Consider the following 23,578-nt stretch of genomic DNA (forward strand, 5'->3'; position numbering starts at 1 on the left):
GGCCAGCACGAAAAGCTGGGCAGTCCTTGACTGCTTAGCAACAACTCAAAACATCAGTACGTTATCAACATTGTTTTCATCCCAAATCCAAAACATAGCCTCACACTAGCTTCTGTGAAGAAAATTACCTCTATCCCAGATGAAACTAGGACAGGTATCTTACTAAAAGGTAAAGACTGTGTGACTCTCTGTGCTTCCCTAGCTGTCTTTTTAAAGAAAGACTTGACTTTTCAACCCTAATCCATCTTATCTTTCCCATCTTTTCCCTACTAGTCTCTCTCTGCCTCACGTACACTCGCAGTGTTAAAAGTGTCTTTGCACCATGGGAACATAATTTCCCACTTAGTAATTTTCCTTACAGAAAAACATTATTTATTTTTAAATGTATTTCAGATTCAGTTAATGGATTTAAAATAATCATAGATATTTACAAGATATGTGTTTAATACTTTGATTTGTGTGTATAAATAGGCAAGCAGACACACACAAAAATATAACTACACTTTATAATGTATTATACTTAATGAAACAGCTGGAAACAAATATCATCCCATAAATAAGATGGCTAATAGGAACTTGGAGTTTATGGTACATGGATAATGAGTCTCCCAATGAAAGGAGTGAAATATGTAGCACCGAGATGGGGGCCAGACACTTGGACTTACACTGACTTAAAACGCAAAGGTGTGTGCAGCACCCACAAGGCAGGAGGTCTGCAGCACAAGAGAAGGAGCTTTTACAGCATGTTACATAGCATGCTCAGATGGTTCAAGAAAAGCAAGGCACCCCAGTGCCTTGCTGTCAGAGCCTGATTTACTTTAGGGCTGGACCTCCTGGCAGGGAGGAGGCCAGTGAGGGTCCCAGGGGAGCCCATACACCGCTGTGCCAGGGCCTGCACCCTGCTCTGCAGGAGCAGGCCGTGCTCAGTCTCGGCTGCACTGTCACTGCGAGGAAGGGTATCACAACCTGCCCCTCAAATATTTATGACTTAATTATCATTTAAAGGGTACTTTTAGGAAAGCCAACCATAAAGTTATGCATTTCACTACTAGTTTCTGGACAAGCTGCTATAAAATTACATGTCTGTCTTTCACAGAGCTCTGGATTAGCTTTGAATGTAAGGAAGGGAGAGGGAAGTATTTATAGCACTGCTTCTGGGACGGGTGTCAGCTCTTTTGTCACCACCACCACCATGAGTAAGTAAAGATACAGGCAGTGAACACTAAAAAAATGGCTGTGCTCCAAGTAGCACATTTCTTTCAAACACACGGCTGAGAATATTGAAAAACAGTTATTTTGATCACCTCATATGGTCCATATATAGCTTCTTTTTTGTGTACATCGGTGGAAGCATAACAAAGGAGCTCAGAGATTCCAGAGTCATTCATATTCATTGTTTTTCCCACTGTCTAACTTTGATTATGCACGATTTTCTTAAGAGAAACTACTAAGCAGCAATCATCCAAGGGCTAGTAGACACAATGGGGCCACTTTTGTGGGCTTTTTGCTGGCAAAGTTCCTCTTGAAATCAGGTGAAGGAAGCAGTTGTTTTGTTTAAGAGCTGAAATTGGTTGCTTTTGAGAAGCCAGACATTTTGTCTGAAAAATGTTGGAGAGGTTGATGTTGTTTACATTAGAGAGTTTCATCCTACATGATGGGGAATTTTATTCAAGTAATAAGTGTAAGACTGGGCCCAAGGATGTGTGAAAACAGCAGATCCTTTTTCCATGAACTTTTGATTGTGGCTATTTTCATAGTTCTTAAACTTCATTATTCCTAAACTAAACTAAAATAAAATACAATTATTTTTAATTTCCAAAATATGCTCATTCAGAAATGGATTTTGAGGGAACAAAATTACCATATTCAAAATAAAAACATTAACCTCATATACCCCATAGGCTGGGAAGCGACCCACTGACAAAAGAGAGGGGGAAGAATTATTTTATGGGCAGGTGGTATGGCACTTTCCATAAAAAAAGAAATTTAGCACTTAACTGCTTTAACCATTCAGCAGTTATCCTGAGCATCACAACTTACTGTATTTCTGAGTGGCAGTGGCTGCAGTTGTATTTGTGGAGAAGGCCATGCCATTGGTGCACACTATGCTCAGGTCAGTGTTCAACGGGATGGTGCTGCTGAGCTGCCCTTTGCCCCACAGCCTGCCAGTCCTCTCTTTAGCCGGGCTATAGTAGGTAAGGCACTGTAAAACTAGAGAGACAGAAACCAAAGCCAAAAACTGGACCAACCTGCCAATTTTCTGTGCAACTACGCAACTATTTTTCCTATTGAAATGAGGGGCAAGACGGGAGCAGAACTGAATGGTGGCAGGAACTGCCTAAGCTGACACTGTCACCAAAATGAAGTAGGGGCAGCCAGATGCTGCCTACATACCTGCTATTTAGGGGTCCTCCAGGAACTATGAGCATGCTCTGTAGACTGACATGAGCTCTGGTGTGGGAGAAAAGCACCGGCCACCAAACTAAATGCTGTTTTAAACACCTTTGATCTCAACCTGTTCACTTCCCCAAAGTTTCGTAAGAAATCAGTGAAAAAAATGGTTACAGAGCCCAGAGATCTGAATTCCTTGTCATCTGATGCTAGGAGCCAATGGAGTTTACAGTAGAAGGTCTATAAATAATTTTACATGCACATACCTGCGGGAGAAGGATGGACTTCACAACTCTATGAGAGTTATATTCCGAAGCCCTTTATTGTCTTGTCTGACTCCAATATATATCATAATCTTTGTTTAGTCACTGCGCACACACTCATGATTGGTTACAGCTTGTTACACACATTATTGCAACTGCCTATATACAAAATATCACGCGCTGTCCACGCGCCTCTCACACAGTCAGGATTCGCTGCTTGCAGGTGTTCCTGTTTTCCTCGCTTCTTCTTAGTTGTTTTCCACAGCTCCTTCTCCTCAAGGCCGAGCCGTGCAGATATCCAGCTGTTTACCAGCTTCTCAGTGCCACAGCTCCTTCTCCTTAAGGTCGAGCCGTGCAGATCAACGCCACAGCTCCTTCTCCTTAAGGTCGAGCCATGCAGGGTGATCCCAACATCTCCCCCTTTTTGTTTATCTATAAACAAAACCTGATGGATCATTTGCAACAGAAGGACTGTGAGGAAGATGGACCATCTGTACATTCTTGTATCGTCCTGTGCCGCAAACTCAGCCCAGCAGTCGGTAGGTGCCAGCTTTACGTGGGCGTCCCCACGGAGGCAACGGTGGCCTTGCCGTACACCGATCCCCCTGCTCTTCGGGAAATCCCGGTATTTATACATTTGCCAAGGAACGAGTTTCGACACACGTGGCCAGTGAGTGTCGGAACACGCCTCGGTTGCCACCTCTCAACACACGGAGCCTATGGCGCATGTGCCCGCTGGCCAGATGTGCTGCACGCGCCACAGCCACCCCGTCTATTGGTTCATAGGTTTTGTTCACACAGCATCTTACCATAATCCAGCAGTCACATATCAACTATGCTTAAATTAATAGCAGAATGTTACAAGGCAAACAATTCTAGCTGTACTACTCCTAGCGATAGAAGCTACTTCTAGTGATGGAAAAAGTGCTTGTATAAAGCTATGAAAACCAATATTATATCTTACCAAAGGATTTGTAGTTATAGAGCGGTTTGCCCTAAAAGCTTTCCATGTTCCTCTCATGATACTGCTAATTTCAGTGTGATTTACCCATACATTTTCTTTTGGCTGAGGTGGCATCCAGATTGCGATGACACCTGATAGTGTCAAGATGTGTCCGACAACGACGATGGTGATTGTTTCACCCATGGTTTTACCCATTTTGCGGGTACCAAACAAGTTCCAGAATCTGTAATGACACAAGCATAACCTCGTCCCCAGGTTAGCAGTTGAAAAGGTCCTTCCCACATATTCTTCTCCAAATTTTTAACTTTTACTTGCACATTTTGTGTTAACTCAAACAGGCTTCCTGTCATTCCTTTTACATGTTTCTCCTTCTGCTAGACGCAAATAATTTAACACATATAATCACAGAATCACAGAATCACTAGGTTGGAAAGGACCTTCAAGATCATCAAGTCCAATCATTAATCCAGCGCCACCATGTCCCCTAAACCATGTCCTGAAGTGCCACATCCACACGTTTTTTGAACACTTCCAGAGATGGCGACTCCACCACCTCCCTGGGCAGCCTGTTCCAATGCCTGACCACTCTCTCAGAGAAGAAATTTTTCCTAATATCCAATCTAAACCTCCCCTGGAGCAACTTGAGGCCATTTCCTCTTGTCCTATCACTAGTTACTTGGGAGAAGAGACCAACACCCTCGTCGCCACAACCCCCTTTCAGGTAGTTGTAGAGAGCGATAACGTCTCCCCTCAGCCTCCTCTTCTCCAGACTAAACAACCCCAGTTCCCTCAGCCGCTCCTCATAAGACTTATGCTCCAGATCCCTCACCAGCTTCGTTGCCCTTTTCTGGACACGCTCCAGCACTTCAGCATCCTTCTTGTGGTGAGGGGCCCAAAACTGAACACAGGATTCAAGGTGCGGCCTCACCAGTGTCGAGTACAGGGGCACAATCACTTCCCTACTCCTGCTGGCCACACTATTTCTGATACAGGCCAGGACGCTGTTGGCCTTCTTGGCCACCTGGGCACACTGCCGGCTCATGTTCAGCCGGCTGTCAACCAGCACCCCCAGGTCCCTTTCCTCCGGGCAGCTCTGCAGCCACTCCTCCCCAAGCCTGTAGCATTGCATGGGGTTGTTGTGGCCGAAGTGCAAGACCTGGCACTTGGCCTTATTAAACCTCATACAGTTGACCTCTGCCCATCAATCCAGCCTGTCCAGATCCCTCTGCAGAGCCCTCCTAGCCTCCAGCAGTGGCTTTTAAACTGCTGCTGCCGCTCTGGGCCCCGCCCACGCTGAGTCAGAGCAGCCGCTTGTCAGGATCCCGCTCCGCCGGCCTGGGGGGGGGGAGCTGGGGCCCTCTCTCTCTCCCTGTAGTTCAGTCAGTTAGTGTGTACTGTCATTTTAGCTTCCAGGAGGCACTAAAGAATCACCCATGTTATTTACAGGTAGTTTCTTGCTTTTCCTCCAGTCTGAAACAAAGCAGCTCGTTCTGAAGGAGCTAGGTCTCTGAACGCAAGCGCAGCTACTGAAGGCAACATAGACATGGCCACAATAGCTCTGGCTTACTACATGAAGTTCCTGCAAGTTTTGTAGCAGTGGGCAGTCATTTTTAACCAAGAAGCTATTGATGGTTTATGTAGAGCAAGCTGTTACTTTAAATCTGCTTAATAGAACCTCCTGATATTCTCTGAACATGAAATGACTACCTATTTTTCAGTAACTATTCTTTTTACACATCTAATCAGCTGCAATTCAGAGACTGAGGGTCTGTTCCATGCACAGTCAATGACATAATGCAGATGCCACCAGAATGAACAATTCAGGGCATGGAGGGCAGACTTTCCTGTGTCAGAACCCTAATAAAGGTAGAAAAGCCAAATATTGAATATTTATATATCTTAATTCCCCTCTTGCATACTAACAGTAAATTTTCCAGGCCAAGCAACATAAACCAATAAAATTGGATTTTCATACTGCTTTCAGATTTTAGATTATGCTTTATGCATTGAAAACATTCACATTCTTGGATGCTATGATAAAAAACATAAAAATCTTAGAAAATAATCATTCTGTGTTTTAAATGTGGGAACTGGGAAACTCTTATGTCATTAATGCTGTATGAAAACTGTCTTGTCGTAGCCCAGCTGGAATTGCTATGCTTTCTTAAAATGAAAAGGGAAAAGATTTCTGGGCTGTATTTCAGTCCTGTCAATGTGTTCCAACCCTATTAGCAGCTAATTCTCTGACCTTGCTCATGTCACTGTCTGTGTTGCTCAGTTTCCTTTTTTTGTAGATGATAAAAATACTGTTTTATAAAGTGCTTTACAATCTGTATTAACTCAATTTATATTGCTTAATAGTTTTTATTAATCTCTCTTCTAACATATTTACTCTCCACTATTCTAAACTGATGTGAATTTCTTAAGTTTCATTAAATGAAAGGCAACAAAATTAGTTACAACTGAAATGGAGTCATATTTGCCTTGAACACTTTTGAGACCTGCTATCTGCGGAGGCATTTACATGGCCCTCATCATGATTATATCTTAGCACTTAGCAATCACTAATGGTTTTTATCCTCCCACTACCTCTCTGTAATAGGGCACAATTGGTGTTATCTCTGTTATTCAAGTGGAGAAATGAGGTCCAGGTTAACTGAGAACAGTCACATCACACATTTGTGCCCGAGTCAAATGTGTCACAGATGTGTGCCAAGACCATCTATCTAGTAAGGGCTCTTGTGCTTCTCAGAACAGCACAGATCACAAAGTCTAGGACAAAGTATGTGATAGCCAAGGACAAAGCCTTCTTGGTCAAGGATAACATACTTCCAGATAAATCCAAGGCCTGAAAATTGTTAGGAAATGCTGGAAAACTCTCCTATGAAAAAGCCACTGCCATTAACATAATGATACAGCACTTCCTAACTTTTAGTCAGTAAAACCAGCCGTTGTCTGCTATGGCCTTGGGAGCACACCTGCCGCTCTCTCAGAAGGTGGTGGATGGAGGCCGGTGCCTTCCACCCCATGGGGCCACCGGCTAACTAGCACTGAGGCAGTTAACAGCCATGCTAGTTCACTTTTAATGTTTTACCATTTGCTCCCCTTGGAGGTACTGTGCAGGCTGCTGAGAGTCATTGTCCCAGGCTAGCTGCAGAGGACACTTCTTCATATTCTTTAGGGAATAGGGCAAATTTTTTTATTTCTTCTTTAACACAAAGCTCAGATTCTGGAGCAAGAAATTGGTGACACTTTCTATAACACCTTGTCCTGCTCTGCTTAGTCACCTTTGTCAGATATTCAGAAACACTGCCCATGCTGTTTGAACTCCCTAATCTAGCTCTGTTATCCTCCATCTGGGTTTGATCCAAAGCCTATGGGTATTATTCCACTGGCTTCAATGGGCTCTGCATCAAGCCACTGAATTGTCATCTAAACATACATTATTATCCTTAAGGTTAAAATTTGAATACATTTGACCCATATATAAGACAGTATGTTTAAACAAACAAATGCAAAAAAAAAAAAAAAAGCATTTATGCTGAAAAGCAAATCATGTCTGAATCTCAGTGTGTATGGATTTGCATAGTGCTTATCTCAGGACTGCAAATAAAGATATAAGCAGACATTATGTTGGAGGTTTATCTTGGTTGATAAAGACAGAATTAATCATTTAATCATTAAAACATTTTGAAACAATCAGCCACAAGTAGCTGGTTCACAGAACTATTTTCAGTGTGTATCTATAAGGATGTTTCAAATTGAAAGTCATCCTGTAACAGTAAAAACAGGAATGTATAAGGTTTATGTGTGCCTGGTTTAAAAGATTGCTTTTTTTTTCTTTTTTGAAAGAAGAAAAAAATGTCTGCCAAGCTTAAAAATTATGCGGATCATGTTTCTATGTCTGTTAGGTGGTGCTTACTGAGAAGTCTGGCTCTTGTCAGTAATTCTTCAACTGCTTTGCTGCACTGGAATTACTGTAGAGAGTTAGGAGTTGGGGTTGGTGGGAGGGATTCTTTGTCCCAGTTGCATTAAAAATTGCATCTAATCTTATCAAGGCAAACAGGATAAGGCAATAAAATCGATTAAAAAGAATCTGAACATAATATTCTTCCAGAAGTATATGCTGATTGAAAAGTGTTTGAAGTGACAGGTAAAATGAATAGATATGATTAAAATTTAGATGCCAAGTGTGTCTAAAGCAAGTGAAAGCATGAAAGAGTATGAAATAAAGAACAAAATCAAAACAGCAAGCAGACACTAAAAAGTTTTCATTGTTCATCAAAAATGAAAAACTTTTTTCTCAAATGGCAAGCTTTTCATTTAAATTTGTCTTTGAAACCTTTGGGTAGGCAGTAGAATATCTAGGGAGGTACATAAATGCATAATGAGCGTTCTCCCCAAACTCTAAGAACTCCATGTGGCTTCCCTAAAAATTGTGAGTGCCCCTGAAGCACTGAATATTTCTTCAAGTGCTTATATGTGGATTTTAATATTAAAATATTTTTATTCAGTTTGAAAATGCTGGCATCCCTAAAACTGAAAAAAATATTTGCTTGCCTCCCAAGGGAGTTATGCACTTAAAATACAAACAGACCAAAAAAATGTATGCAGATGTAATGCCTGCTTCTTGCACTGATTTTCCAGTAAAAGTTCCTGGATCTCTTTTTGTATTCATCAGATGGTTAATCTTTATGGGCTAGTTCCTCAGCTGGCATACTATATGTTCCCTAGATGGAATTGCTGCAGGCTTAATAACAAAGTAGGTTGCTATGGTTTAGCCCCAGCCGGCAACTAAGCACCATGCAGCCACTTGCTCACTTTCCCATGGGGGGACGGGGGAGAGAATTGGAAGAGTGAAAGTGAGGAAACTCATGGGTTGAGATGAAGTCAGTTTAATAGGGAAAGCAAAAGCCGCGCACGCAAGCAGAGCAAAGCAAGGAATTCATTCACCACTCCCCATGGGCAGGCAGGTGTTCAGCCATCTCCAGGGAAGCAGGACTGCATCACGCGTAATGGTTTCTTGGGAAGACAGACGCCATCACTCCGAATGTCCCTCCACCCCTTCCTTCTTCTTTGCCCCAGCTTTATATACTGAGCATGACGTTATATGGTATGGAATAACTCTTTGGCCAGCCTGGGTCAGCTTTCCTGGCTGTGTCCCCTCCCAGCTTCCCGTGCACCCTCAGCCTTCTCACTGGCAGGCCAGCATGAAAAGCTGGACAGTCCTTGACTGCTTAGCAACAAATGAAAAAATCAGCACATTATCAATATTTTTTCATCCCAAATCCAAAACATAGCCTCACACTAACTTCTATGAAGAAAATTAACTCTGTCCCAGCTGAAACCAGGACATAGGTGTTGTAAGCAGTATTAATGCCTTCATTTTAAAAACTTGCCCTGACCAGTACTGAGCAAATCATTGCCATTGTAATACTAACACCAAAAGAAATAATATCAAGAACAGAGTACCAGTGTAAATAACGATTCCAAGTTAAATAAGATAGAAATAACTGGTATTAAGATTTAATGGAAACTCTATTCATGTCATTTTATAATTAAGATGCAAAATGTAACTTGTTCAAGCAGGCTCCATTTAGCCAGAGCTGTTTGCAGATCTGTAACTCTTCCCAACAAAAGTTATCAAGCATTTTAAAGGAGCTCGGGAAGAACCAGACTCTAAATAAGTTAAAAGAATTTAAGAGTTCTATATGTTGAGCAGTTTTTCACAAAATTTTAACATGTGTATAGTTCATCAAAATTTGATGATATGTTTCCTTAGAGATCAAAGTAAGCACTAGAGTTCCTGATCAGCATAGTTCGGTGTCTCTGCAAACAGCTCCATGACAACTGCTCAGAGTGCAGCACTGGTTATTAGCACAGCAACACTTATATTAGAGCAACAGTTTATCAAACACTGCTGATAATTGATCAGTTATGAAAAAATGGGGGGTTCTCACCCTTCAAGACTACATCCATAACTTTAGATGCTTATTTGACATACTCAGATTAGGAGTCTTGACATCCCATGCTCTCTTTACAGTCAGTGTACACAAAACTGTATCTCCAAAGATGTAACCTTTCTTCCCCTGACATTACAGGAGTCTACTGTTAGGTGGGTCCTAAATCAAGGGCCTCAAATAGGAGCCTAAAATTCAGTGGAATGATTCCAAGTTTTATTGACAAAAAATAAAATTAAGAAATGTTCAACTATAAGAAGAAATGTTCAGAGATTAGGACTCATGAGTTAGGAGAGGAAATAGACAATTTATGCATGACAACACAGATAATACCATAGGGAGAAATGAAAATGTATTTTTTCTCACAAATAAATCAACAGGGAATGATCTAGACAATGAGCAATAAGCATATAAAACTGGGTTTTTCTAAAGTGAATCATCCTCCTGGAAATTATGCCAGGGCATAACAAAAAGAGAGAGATGATTGCTGATGGCCAACATGGCTTCACTAAAGGCAAATCGTGCCTGACAAATTTGGTGGCCTTCTGCAATGGGGTTACAGCACTGATGGATAAGGGAAGAAAAACTGACGTCATCTACCTGGACTTGTGCAAAGCATTCAATACTGTCCCACACAACATCCTTGTCTCTAAATCGGAGAGACATGGATTTGACTGGTGAACCACCCCATGGATAAGGAATTGGCTGGATGGCTGTACTCAAAGACTTGCGGTCAACAGCTCGATGTCTGGGTAGAGACCAGTGACGAGTGGTGTCCCTCTGGGGTCAGTATTGAGACCAGTATATTTAATATCTTTGTCAGGGACATGGACAGTGGGATTAAGTGCACCCTCAGCAAGTCTGCAGACGACACCAAGCTGAGCAGTGTGGTTGATACTCCAGAGGGAAGGGATGCCATCCAGAGGGACCTTGACAGGCTAGAGAGGTGGACCTGTGTGAAGCTCATGAAGTTCAACAAGGCCAAGTGTAAAGTGCTGCACCTGGACTGGGGCAATCCCAAACATGGATACAGGCTGGGCGATGAGTGGATTGAGAGAAGCCCTGTGGAGAAGGACTTGGGTGTATTAGTGGATGAAAAACTGAATATGAGCCAGCAATGTGCACTTGCAGCCCAGAAAGCCCATCGCATCCTGGGCTGCATCAAGTGTGGCCAGCAGGTCAAGGGAGGTGATTCTGCCCCTTTACTCCGCTCTGGTGAGACCCCACCTGGAATACTGCGTCCAGCTCTGGAGCCCTCAGCACAGGAAAGACATGGACCTGTTGGAGCGGGTCCAGAGGAGGGCCACAAAAATGATCAGAGGGATGGAGCACCTCTCCTATGAAGAAAGGCTGAGAGAGTTGGGGTTGTTCAGTCTGGAGAAGAGAAGGCTCCGGGGAGACCTTATTAAGGCCCTTACAAAGGGGGCTTATAAGAAAGATGGGGAGGCACTCTTTATCAAGGAGTATAGTGATCGGATGGGGTGTAATGGTAGATTTAAATTAGATATTAGGAAGTAATTCTTTACTATGAGGGTGGTGAGACACTGGAACAGGTTGCCCATAGAGGTGGTAGGTGCCCCTTCCCTGGAAGTGTTCAAGGCCAGGTTGGATGGGGCTTTGAGCAACCTGATCTAGTGGCAAGTATCCCATGGCAGGAGGGTTGGAACTAGATGATCTTTAAGGTCCCTTCCAACCCAAACCATTCTATGATTCTATGATTCTGTAACTAATCCATAGAAACTGTTTCTGCAAGGCATTATCAAAATAAATATCTGAGTAGAAGCCATAGAGAATTCAACATTTATATGGATAATTAGAATTTCTGTAGCTATATCAGACAGAAAAAAAATGGTAATACTCTGATTTCATGGTATAAGCCAATCACTACTTGTCGTGGTTTAGCCCCAGCCGGCAACTAAGCACCACGCAGCCGCTCGCTCACTCTCCCTCCCACAGCGGGACGGGGGAGAGAATTAGGAAAAACCTCGTGGGTTGAGATAAACACGGTTTAATAGGACAGAAAGAAAGAAGGGAACAATAATGATAATACCAACAAAGGAATGTATAAGAACAAGTGATGCCCAATACAGAAATTGCTCACCACCCCGTGATCGACAGCCCGTCCCCGAGCAGCGATTTCCGCCCCCCCGGCCAACTCCAGTTTATGTACTGGGCATGACGTCGTATGGTAGGGAATATCTCTTTGGCCAGTCTGGGTCAGCTGTCCCGGCTGTGTCCCCTCCCAGCTCCCCGTGCACCCCCAGCCTGCTCGCTGGCAGGCCAGCACAAGAAGCTGGACTGTCCTTGACGGCTCAGCAACAACCCAAAACATCAGCACATTATCAACAGTTCCTCATCCCAAATCCAAAACACAGTCTCACACTAGCTTCTGTGAGGAAAACCAGCTCTATCCTGGCTGAAACCAGGCACATGTGTTGCACAATGTGTTGATGAGAGGCTACTTCCAGTTGTTCACAGGGATGATTTTTGCATATTCCCATAAAAGAGAACTAGTTAATATTTTGGGGAGCATATACAAGACCTATGGTTTCGATTTATTTTATTGTACCAAGTGCAATAATAGGTACAGTAAATATACCTATGTCCATGCTGTTTTGTTTCATCTTTATCTCAGCTGACTGTTTGTGGCATCGCTACCAAAAAGAGTGTATGAAAATAAATTTTTCTTTGTATGTGTTTTGAACAGAGAACACAGAACAAAACACCATGTCCTGTGAAAACCTTCCAGGCTGATTTGAATCAGCCTCTAAAATCTTACCAGAGAAAAACTAATTTTCCAGCAGCACAATAGTGGCCCAGAATGATCTTAAAAAAGTAATATTAACAAAATTACACTCATTTCCTGAATAAGGTCTTTTGCATATCAGCTGCAAAATATATTTTAAATATCAGAGTACATATGTTGCCCATAAATAGAATTCTACAGCTATATATAAATTGCATGTTGTTGGGATCACCCTGCATGGCTCGACCTTAAGGAGAAGGAGCTGTGGCGTTGATCTGCATGGCTCGACCTTAAGGAGAAGGAGCTGTGCAACTGAGAAGCTGGTAAACAGCTGGATATCTGCACGGCTCGGCCTTGAGGAGAAGGAGCTGTGATAAACAACTAAGAAGAAGCGAGGAAAACAGGAACACCTGCAGGCAGCAAATCCTGACTGTGTGAGAGGCGCGTGGACAGCGCGTGATATTTTGTATATAGCCAATTGCAATAATGTGTGTAACAAGCTGTAACCAATCATGAGTGTGTGCGCGCAGTGACTAAGCGAAAATTATGATATATATTGGAGTCAGACAAGACAATAAACGGCTTCGGAATATAACTCTCATAGAGTTATGAAGTCCATCCTTCTCCCGCAACTGATGACCCCGATGTGATACGATCTCTGGGATCTCATCGTTGAACACCGGTCGAGCGCAGAGGACGCCGCAGGAGAAGCCCACTTGGAAGAATTGCAGTCAGCAGGATTGACGCAAGGAAAAAGAAAAAGGGATACGTTGCAACGGAGAAGCACCCAGCGAGGTGAGCTGAGCAACCAGGACGGCATGGGGCAGAACGCATCGCATGAAGAAGGGGCGATAGTCAGACTCCTGCTGCACATGCTCTCTAAGAGAGGACTGAAATATGATGGATATACACTTAGAAGGCTTCTGATTTGGAGCCGAAAGAAAGGGTACCCCCCTGATCCGTCTGTGGCGTTTAAGGCAGAGACGTGGGAGGAGATAGGAAAAATGTTATGGGAACATATTGAGAAAACCACTGCAGAGTTAGTGACGGTGTGGAAGTTGATATTAACCACATTAAAAGCCTTAAAGGCAGAGAGAAAAGCTGCAGCAGATGTGGAGGAGGCTGTTAAACTGCTTTCAACCAATCCCTTCTTAACCGAGTCAGAGGGTCCAGGACCTTCAGCGACTCCGAATGCACCGCCTGAGGTGCCAGATGCACCGGGTGAACTGGCTGCATTAGATAAGTCAGAGAAACAGATCTACGATGATATATGTGAGGGCAAGACGGGACAAAGCTGCCCAGAACAATGTACTCAATTGTTCCCCTGTGTGCCCATGTGAAAGATTGATGGGGCGGGCTTCACCACCCCCAAAACCACCCAGACTTAACCGATCGAAAGCCGTAGTTTTGAAGCCCTCAGCCGAGCCCCTGCCACCTTTACGGCCCCCGTTGCCTGATAGCAGTGATAAAGGAGAAGAGCCTGTTGTAGAGACTATAGGGAGGTAAGAGCCTAGGATGAAAGGCGACCCTAGAGAGCGGTGGAAAGACATTTTTTTAGGAGCGATGAAAGACGAGGAAACAGAGTTACCAATGGCATTCCCCGTTAGTGTACAGCCTCACGGGCCCAATCGCTGGGACCCATTTCACTGGGACTTGATTAAGAAAGTGCGGAAGGCAGTACAAAATTATGGCTTGCAATCACCTTTCCCGCAAGCTCTATTAGATAACATATTCACGGGAATGATTCTTACACCATGGGATTGTCGGCAGATGATAGATATGTTTGTTGACACCAACCCAAAGGTTATTGTGGGCAGACAGTTGGTATAAACTCTGTATGCAAGAAGCCCTGAGAAACCTGGAGCGTCAAGACGGCGATCCGCTTCAGAACATTACTATGGAACAAATGACAGGCCAGGGACCGTTTGTGGATGTTAGATTGCAAGCTCGGCTGCCCTTAGAAGCCTTGCAATTAGTTGGGCGACTAGCGTTGAATGCGTTGCGAACAGTCCCTGAGGAGGGAAAGAGGCAACCATCTTACACTCAAATTAGACAAGGGAGAGATGAACCATATATGTCTTTTGTTGATCGTCTGAGAGACGCTTTGAATAAGGTGTATACCAATGAAGACACAAAACTAGCAGTGTTGTTGAATTTAGCGGTAGAAAATGCCAATGTAGATTGTAAAAGAATTTTGTTATCTTTGCCAAAAGAAGCAACGTTAGTACAAATGGTCGAAGCCTGCAACAGAGTAGGCTCTGCCACACATCAGGCAGAAACACTCGCAAGTGCCTTTGCAGCAGCAATTAAGCCATTTATAAATGAAAAAGGGGAGAAAAAATGTTTTAATTGTGGAAAAAGAGGCCATTTTAGAGCCCAGCGCAAGGCCACAAGGAGAGGACCTAGGCAGATTGAGACAGGTCATAAATCCTCCCACCAAGGACCCTTTCAGCAAGGAATAGGCCCAGCAGGAGCACCATGTAGTCGATGTCAAAAATTTGGTCATCAAGCCTCAGAATGCTGTTCAAAGTATCATCGGGATGGTATGAAATTGGGAAACGGGCGACCGAGCGCGAAGGCACCCCGCGCGATGACACAAATGGGGAAGCACCACCAGGCTGCTTGGCAAGCCTTAGCGCCCGAACCAGAGGGAGCGCCGGAGTGGATGTGGAAAGTAGAAGTGACCTTATGGGACACATCAGTTTATGATGTCCCAACTAATGCGAATGGACCATTAGGATATGGATTGAGCGCTTTGTTATTATTTGTTATTTGTTATTATCTTCAGCAACAAAGCAGGGACTTTTTGTTCTCCCTGGAGTCATTGACGCTGATTATACAGGAACCATCAAAGTAATGTTGTGGACTCCATCTCCTCCTGTTGCAGTTCCTGCAGGCGCACGTATTGCACAATTGGTGCCTTTTACTGCTTCTGTACCTCAGGCAACGCAATCAGTGAGGGGGAATGGAGGGTTTGGCTCAACAGGAAGACCAGAAATCTTTCTAGCATTAGATATCAGCAGAAGAGAATCGACTTTGAAAATGAAGTTTAAGTATCCTGACCGCACCGTGTGACCATGACAATGGACCATCGATATGTTAGTGGATACAGGAGCTGATGTGACCATAATCAGTCAGCGAGAGTGGCCACCAGGCTGGCTGGCTCAGTCTCCAGCTCACGGACTTGTAGGGGTCGGTGGGTTTTCTGCAACACAACAGAGCGTAACAACCTTAACCTGTGAAAATCCAGACGGGCTAGTGTGTTCAGTACGACCCTATGTAGCCGCATTACCATTAAGTCTGCTTGGGCGGGATGTACTGAGTCAAATGAATATATCACTCTCTAGCGATCCGCAGGGTTTTCGGTAGTGGCCATTGAAACGCGACCTGTGCTCAAACTGGAATGGAAAACCGATGATCCAGTGTGGGTAAATCAATGGCCGCTGACCGCAGAAAAGGTCGCCCACCTGGAAGATTTGGCAAAAGAACAGCTAGAAAAAGGCCATATTGTGCCAACCACTAGTCCTTGGAACACACCTGTTTTTGTGATTCCAAAGAAAAGTGGAAAATGGAGATTATTACATGACTTGCGAGAAGTCAATAAGGTTATAGTGGACATGGGAGCCTTGCAACCAGGGCTACCATCTCCCTGTATGATACCGAAGTATTGGAAGCTTTTGATTATAGATCTCAGAGATTGCTTTTTTACAATCCCTCTGCATAAAGACGATGCCAAACGTTTTGCATTCTCAGTCCCAAGTACAAACAAGGCGCAACCCATGCAAAGATATCATTGGACAGTATTGCCACAAGGCATGAAAAATTCACCCACGATGTGTCAAATTTATGTAAATTGGGCTTTACAGCCAATCAGAAAAAGGTGGCCTCAATATTTCATCTATCATTATATGGATGACATATTTTTGGCTGGTGATCAATTAAATCCGGAAGAAATGATCGGGGAGCTCGTTGAGCTTTTGAGGCAAAGTGGGCTGCAAGTGGCGCCGGAAAAGATACAAGCTGAAGCGCCTTGGAGGTACTTGGGGTGGATGATCACTGAAACGTCGGTGACCCCCCAAAAGGTTGAATTAAGAATTCAGATTAAAACATTAAATGATGCACAAAAATTGGTAGGAGACGTTAATTGGATTCGACCTATTTGTGGGATCACAAACCAAGATATGGAGCCCTTGATTCAGCTCTTGCGAGGGGATAGCAGGTTAAACTCTCCTCGGCAATTGACCAAGGAAGCCTGGGAAACAGTAGCAAACATTTCTGAAAAGGTAACTCAAGCATTTAGTTCTAGGATAGACCCCTCGATAGGGATCACTTTGGCAGTAATCAATCATGAGTGACATCCCTATGCGCTTATAATACAGTAGATAACAAAGCTAGAATCAAAAGCGGACCCATTGAGAATTTTAGAGTGGGTCTTTTTACCTCAGTAGCAGAGAAAAACCATCACCACGAAAGTAGAGTGTTTTGCAAATTTGATTATGAAAGGGCGCAACAGAATTATTGATATATCGGCAAAGGACCCGAAAACGATTTTAATGCCATTACAACAAGAATATTTGACTTGGGCTTTGCAGCACTCTGTTCCCTTCCAAACTGCATTAGCAGGATTTGAAGGTGACATTCAGATTCATTATCCATCACACAAAATGTTTACCTTTTTTAAAAAACATGAAGTAGAAGAAAAATCAAAGTGTAGTCAATATCCAGTTCAAGGTGCTACAGTATTTACGGAGGGTGGTGGGAAGACAGGCAAGGCAGCAATAGTATGGCGAGAGCACGGAGAATGGAAAGAACGGGTACTTGTCGTGCCAGGATCAGTTCAAAAGGTAGAACTACAGGCAATAGTGCTGATTGTCAACAAATAGGCCCAGGAATCGCGATTACAGTTAGTCCCCGAGGCTTGCATTCGCTACAACTATGGCAGATGGATGTGACACATGTTGCTGACTTTGGAAGATTTAAATATATTCATGTTTCAATTGATTGCTATTCTGCAGTAGTTTGGGCCACTGCACAAACAGGAGAAACTAGTAGGCATGTACAAAAGCATTTGCGAGCTGCCTTCGCAGCCCATGGTATACCCCTACAAATTAAAACCGATAATGGTGCTTGTTACGTAGCCCAGTCAACCCAACCATTTTTTGCTCAATGGGGAGTGACGCATGTTACTGGAATACCACATCCCCCAACTGGACAAGCTATTGTTGAACGAATGAATCATTCCCTGAAGTGTTTATTGCAAAAACAAAAAGGGGGAGAGGCTACCATACCACCCCAAGAACGTTTGAATAAGGCCTTATATGTGTTAAATTATTTGCGTCTAGCAGAAGGAGAAACATGTAAAAGGAATGACAGGAAGTCTGTTTGAGTTAACACAAAATGTGCACGTAAAAGTTAAAAATTTGGAAAAGAATATGTGGGAAGGACCTTTTCAACTGCTAACCTGGGGACGAGGTTATGCTTGTGTCATTACAGATTCTGGAACTTGTTTGGTACCCGCAAAATGGGTAAAACCATGGGTGAAACAGTCACCGTCGTCATTGTCGGACGCATCTTGACACTATCAGGTGTCATCGCAATCTGGATGCCACCTCAGCCAAAAGAAAATGTATGGGTAAATCACACTGAAATTAGCAGTATCATGAGAGGAACATGGAAAACTTTTAGGGCAAACCGCTCTATAACTACAAATCCTTTGGTAAGATATAATATTGGTTTTCATAGCTTTATACAAGCACTTTTTCCATCACTAGAAGTAGCTTCTATCGCTAGGAGTAGTACAGCTAGAATTGTTTGCCTTGTAACATTCTGCTATTAATTTAAGCATAGTTGATATGTGACTGCTGGATTATGGTAAGATGCCGTGTGAACAAAACCTACGAACCAATAGACGGGGTGGCTGTGGCGCATGCAGCCCGTCTGGCCAGCGGGCACATGCGCCGTAGGTTCCCTGTGTTGAAAGGTGGCAACCGAGGCATGTTCCGACACTCGCTGGCCACGTGTGTCGAAACTCGTTCCTTGGCAAATGTATAAATACTGGGATTTCCCGAAGAGCAGGGGGATTGGTGTACGGCAAGGCCACCGTTGCCTCCGTGGGGACGCCCACGTAAAACTGGCACCTACCGACTGCTGGGCTGAGTTCGCAGCACAGGACGATACAAGAATGTACAGATGGTCCGTCTTCCTCACAGTCCTTGGGTTGCAAATGATCCATCAGGTTTTGTTTATACATAAACAAAAAGGGGGAGATGTTGGGATCACCCTGCATGGCTCGACCTTAAGGAGAAGGAGCTGTGCAACTGAGAAGCTGGTAAACAGCTGGATATCTGCACGGCTCGGCCTTGAGGAGAAGGAGCTGTGATAAACAACTAAGAAGAAGCGAGGAAAACAGGAACACCTGCAAGCAGCGAATCCTGACTGTATGAGAGGCGCATGGACAGTGCGTGATATCTTGTATATAGCCAATTGCAATAATGTGTGTAACAAGCTGTAACCAATCATGAGTGTGTGCGCAGTGACTAAGCGAAAATTATGATATATATTGGAGTCAGACAAGACAATAAATGGCTTCGGAATATAACTGTCATAGAGTTGTGAAGACCATCCTTCTCCCGCACATGTAACTTAGTGTATACGGAGGGGTTAAAAGATGGAATTCTGGTCCATAGTTGGATACTGAGTAAGAAATAGATAACCGAGAAAACTGCAGCAGAGGGGTTAAAAAGGTGGAATTTCGGCCGATGAGAAGAATAGTAGAATATCATCATGTTCCAACCACGGACCACGCGGTGGCATGTATATGGAGGGGTTAAAAGATGGAATTTTGGTCTGTAGTTGGACACTGAGTGAGAAGTAGATAGCAGAGAAAACTGCAGCAGAGGGATTAAAAGATAGACTTTTGGTCCGTGAGAACACCGCAGTTAGCACAGTGAGAAAAGCAGATAGCTGGGTGAGAAGTAGATAACAGGCTGGGTGAGCGAAACCAGATGGTTTCCCACAGAGATAAGAAAGCTGAACAATACTAGGGGAGGACGTGGAGGGAGGAATCCTTGCAACATCTTGCTATTGGCTTAAGCATGATTGATAATATGCCGTGTGTACAAAGCCTATGAACCAATAGACAGGATGGCTATGGTGTGTGCAGCGCGCCTGACCAGTGGGCGCATATGCCATAGGCTCCCTATGCTGAGAGTCAGCAACAGAGGCGTGTTTTGGCACCCGCTGGTCATGTGTGTCGAAACCCGTTCCTCTGCAAATGTATAAATACTGGGTTTTCCGAAGAGCAGGGGGACCGGTGTACGGCGAGGCCACCGTTGCCTCCGTGGGGACACCCACGTAAAGCTGGCACCTACCAACTGCTGGGCTGAGCGTGCAGCACAAGACGATACAAGAATATACGGATGGGCCATCTTCCTCACAGTCCTCAGGTCGGTAAGACAATTGCTTTGCAAGATACCCTTAGTGTAACGCATGCTTGTAGCTAATAAACGTTTATTGCTTTTCCCCTTGTAGTCCGTGTATATGTGTCTACCCTTCTCAGGAATCCTCGAAACTACCCTAAGACATAATTGACGACAAGGATAGGATACCCATAAAGTGGGAAGCACATAGACACAAGTGGGTGGGACGCAGATAGTGGAGCCAGTAGCTATCTGTAGGTTGCATCACTCCGGTGCGGAGGGGTCGATCAAGAAGTAGTGAATGGGAGGCTCCCCACATGAAAGTTTAGGGATAAATCTGACAAGAAGTCTTACCACGGGATGGAGTCCTTGTTGCTTGTGTAGGAATTGTCTGTATTTCATTAACATAGATTGTGGTTGGTATGGACAGCACATCTTACCCACCGACCTACTGTTGAATAAATCTTTAGATTTCTTTTGTGTCCGTTGCAGGCATATTACGTCTTTGACCCACGGGCGAGTAGTTTATCATTTTGTGCAAGATACACGCAAGAGGTCTTGCGCACTCGACATAATGGCTCTAAAAGTGCCCTGGAAATCTGGGATGGGTACTAGTGGGTCGGCACTCCCAATTGAGAGATCAGGTTGGACCCTGGAACCCTGGAATACCCTTTGGGATAAGTGGGAAACCTGTACTCAGGTATGCCCAGAACCATGGACCAATGAATTTCCCATGGAGGTTTTAAAATATTGGGAAGGGTTCGTAGAAACATCACATACGAAAGGGAAGGATCGCCTTAAGCATGCCAGGCGGATGGGGGGTGCCCTCCTATTCGCCTATAACGTACAATGGAGGCAAACACAGGAACTGGAGGATCAGTTGCAGGAGCTTAAAGTGACTACAGTCGTACAACAACAAGCTCTCCTTAGTGAAACAAAACAGCGGGAGGAGTTAGTGCAGAAATGTGACAATCTCGCTACCCGTTTCACGGTGCGAGTAGCCCGCTGGAGGAAAAAGGGATCTGTACTGACATCAACGATGTATCTTGCGGCTCTGGCAACTGTCTACGTTTACTATACTTAAACCAGGGCTTTTGGCCCGGGGCCTCGTATTACTGAACCCGACTCAGGAATCTGGACAAAGGCCACTCATACTTGGAATTTAAAAAAAAAAAAAAAAAAAATCTCCTCACGGGTGGTGGTCTTGCCTGCTGCCCCATGGGTTTTGGTATATCATGTCTTGAGTGCACCTCCGGTTACAGAAACCACGCGGTGGTTCACTGGGACACGAGTATGGTATCGGCCCCCGTTAGGACAACCAGTGACAACCAGTTGCGGCCGAAGTTATAGCCGCTGATGACTCAGAAGCTGTAACTATTGTAGAGCAGGGAGAATCTGCATGACGGCGAGTGCCAGCACAACATTTAACGCGGCGGGAATAGGGTATAGGTCGTGTTTCCCCCCTCTTGTGTTCACAGGTGGATGCAGTTGTGGGTACCACCGCAACCCAAGGAAAACGTCTGGGTGACCTTGGCTAATGTGACCGGACAAGATTCCTTGTGTCTCAGTACAGCAACACCAAATAATCCCTTTTCCACATGTCTAATAGGGGTTTCGCTGTCACCTTGTTAGCCCCGAACATCATCCTTGCTGTGGAGTATTAAGGCACAGACTCTGGTGGGGATTCAAGCCAAAGACGTTTATTGCTACAGGCACTTGCTTTTTATACAGTTACAGCTCTCTCACGAGCCACAAAATGCATCCTAATTGGTTACCACACACAGTCCATGCGCTTCTCACACAGTCAGGATTGGTTGCCTCCAGGTGTCCGTGCGCTCCTATACTTCCTCTTAGTTGTTTACCATCTTCTCAATGCCACAGCTCCTTCTCCTCAAGGTTGAGCCCTCCAGGTGTCCTCTTAGTTGTTTACCATCTTCTCAATGCCACAGCTCCTTCGCCTCAAGGTCAAGCTTTTGCAAGGTAATCCCAACACTTGCGATCTGGATGCAGAAAAGCCATACTCGAGGGACGCGGGAAATACATGCATTTGCTCCCAACTGCAAGGATAACGTGGAGTTTTGGGATGCTCCACGGATTACTGCAGCATCTGCGCTCGCACCTGGGGTAGCAAGTGCCACAGCCCTATCTCAACTAAACAAACTGGGATGTTGACTAGCCAAATATAGTAACTCCACTAGCTTAGCATTATCTGACTTACTGTTAGATGTAGATAGTATTAGACATGCAACTTTACAAAATAGAGCTGCAATCAACTTTTTATTGCTTGCTCATGGACATGGCTGCCAAGACTTTGATGGACTCTGTTGCATGAACCTGAGCGACCACTCCACATCTATTCATGCACAAATACAGGAGCTACAAAGACTAAATCACCAACTTGTACAAACAGGTTGGAACCCCTTCGCGGGGTGGACATGAGGGTGTCCATGGTTACGACAACGCATTTTGCATTTTGTTCTTGTATATCTTGTGTTTTTATGTATATCCAATTAATACAACAGATGATTGATACCTCGCTGCAACAACACGCCGTACGGATGGTAGAATATCGTCGTGTTCCAACCATGGACCACGTGGTGGCATGTATACAGAGGGGTTAAAAGATGGAGTTTTGATCTGTAATTGGACACTGAGTAAGAAGTAGATAGCCGAGAAAACTGCAGCAGAGGGGTTAAAAAGGTGGAATTTCGGCCGATGAGAAGAATAGTAGAATATCATCATGTTCCAACCACGGACCACGCGGTGGCATGTATATGGAGGGGTTAAAAGATGGAATTTTGGTCTGTAGTTGGACACTGAGTGAGAAGTAGATAGCAGAGAAAACTGCAGCAGAGGGATTAAAAGATAGACTTTTGGTCCGTGAGAACACCGCAGTTAGCACAGTGAGAAAAGCAGATAGCTGGGTGAGAAGTAGATAACAGGCTGGGTGAGCGAAACCAGATGGTTTCCCACAGAGATAAGAATCACAGAATCACAGAATCACTAGGTTGGAAAGGACCTTTAAGATCATCAAGTCCAACCATTAATCCAGCACCACCATGTCCCCTAAACCATGTCCTGAAGCGCCACATCCACACGTTTTTTGAACACTTCCAGGGATGGCGACTCCACCACCTCCCTGGGCAGCCTGTTCCAATGCCTGACCACTCTCTCAGTGAAGAAATTTTTCCTAATATCCAATCTAAACCTCCCCTGGCGCAACTTGAGGCCATTTCCTCTTGTCCTATCACTAGTTACTTGGGAGAAGAGACCAACACCCTCATCGCCACAAGCCCCTTTCAGGTAGTTGTAGAGAGCGATAAGGTCTCCCCTCAGCCTCCTCTTCTCCAGACTAAACAACCCCAGTTCCCTCAGCCGCTCCTCATAAGACATGTGCTCCAGACCCCTCACCAGCTTCGTTGCCCTTCTCTGGACACGCTCCAGCACCTCAACATCCTTCTTGTAGTGAGGGGCCCAAAACTGAACACAGTATTCAAGGTGCGGCCTCACCAGTGCCGAGTACAGGGGCACAATCACTTCCCTGCTCCTGCTGGCCACACTATTCCTGATACAGGCCAGGACGCTGTTGGCCTTCTTGGCCACCTGGGCACACTGCCGGCTCATATTCAGCCGGCTGTCAACCAGCACCCCCAGGTCCCTTTCCGCCGGGCTGCTCTCCAGCCACTCCTCCCCAAGCCTGTAGCATTGCATGGGGTTGTTGTGGCCAAAGTGCAGGACCCTGCACTTGGCCTTATTAAACCTCATACAGTTGGCCTCTGCCCATCGATCCAGCCTGTCCAGATCCCTCTGCAGAGCCCTCCTACCCTCCAGCAGAT

The sequence above is a fragment of the Phaethon aethereus genome, assembly GCF_964289735.1.
Source record: "Phaethon aethereus genome assembly, chromosome: W".
Lineage (NCBI taxonomy): Eukaryota > Metazoa > Chordata > Aves > Phaethontiformes > Phaethontidae > Phaethon > Phaethon aethereus.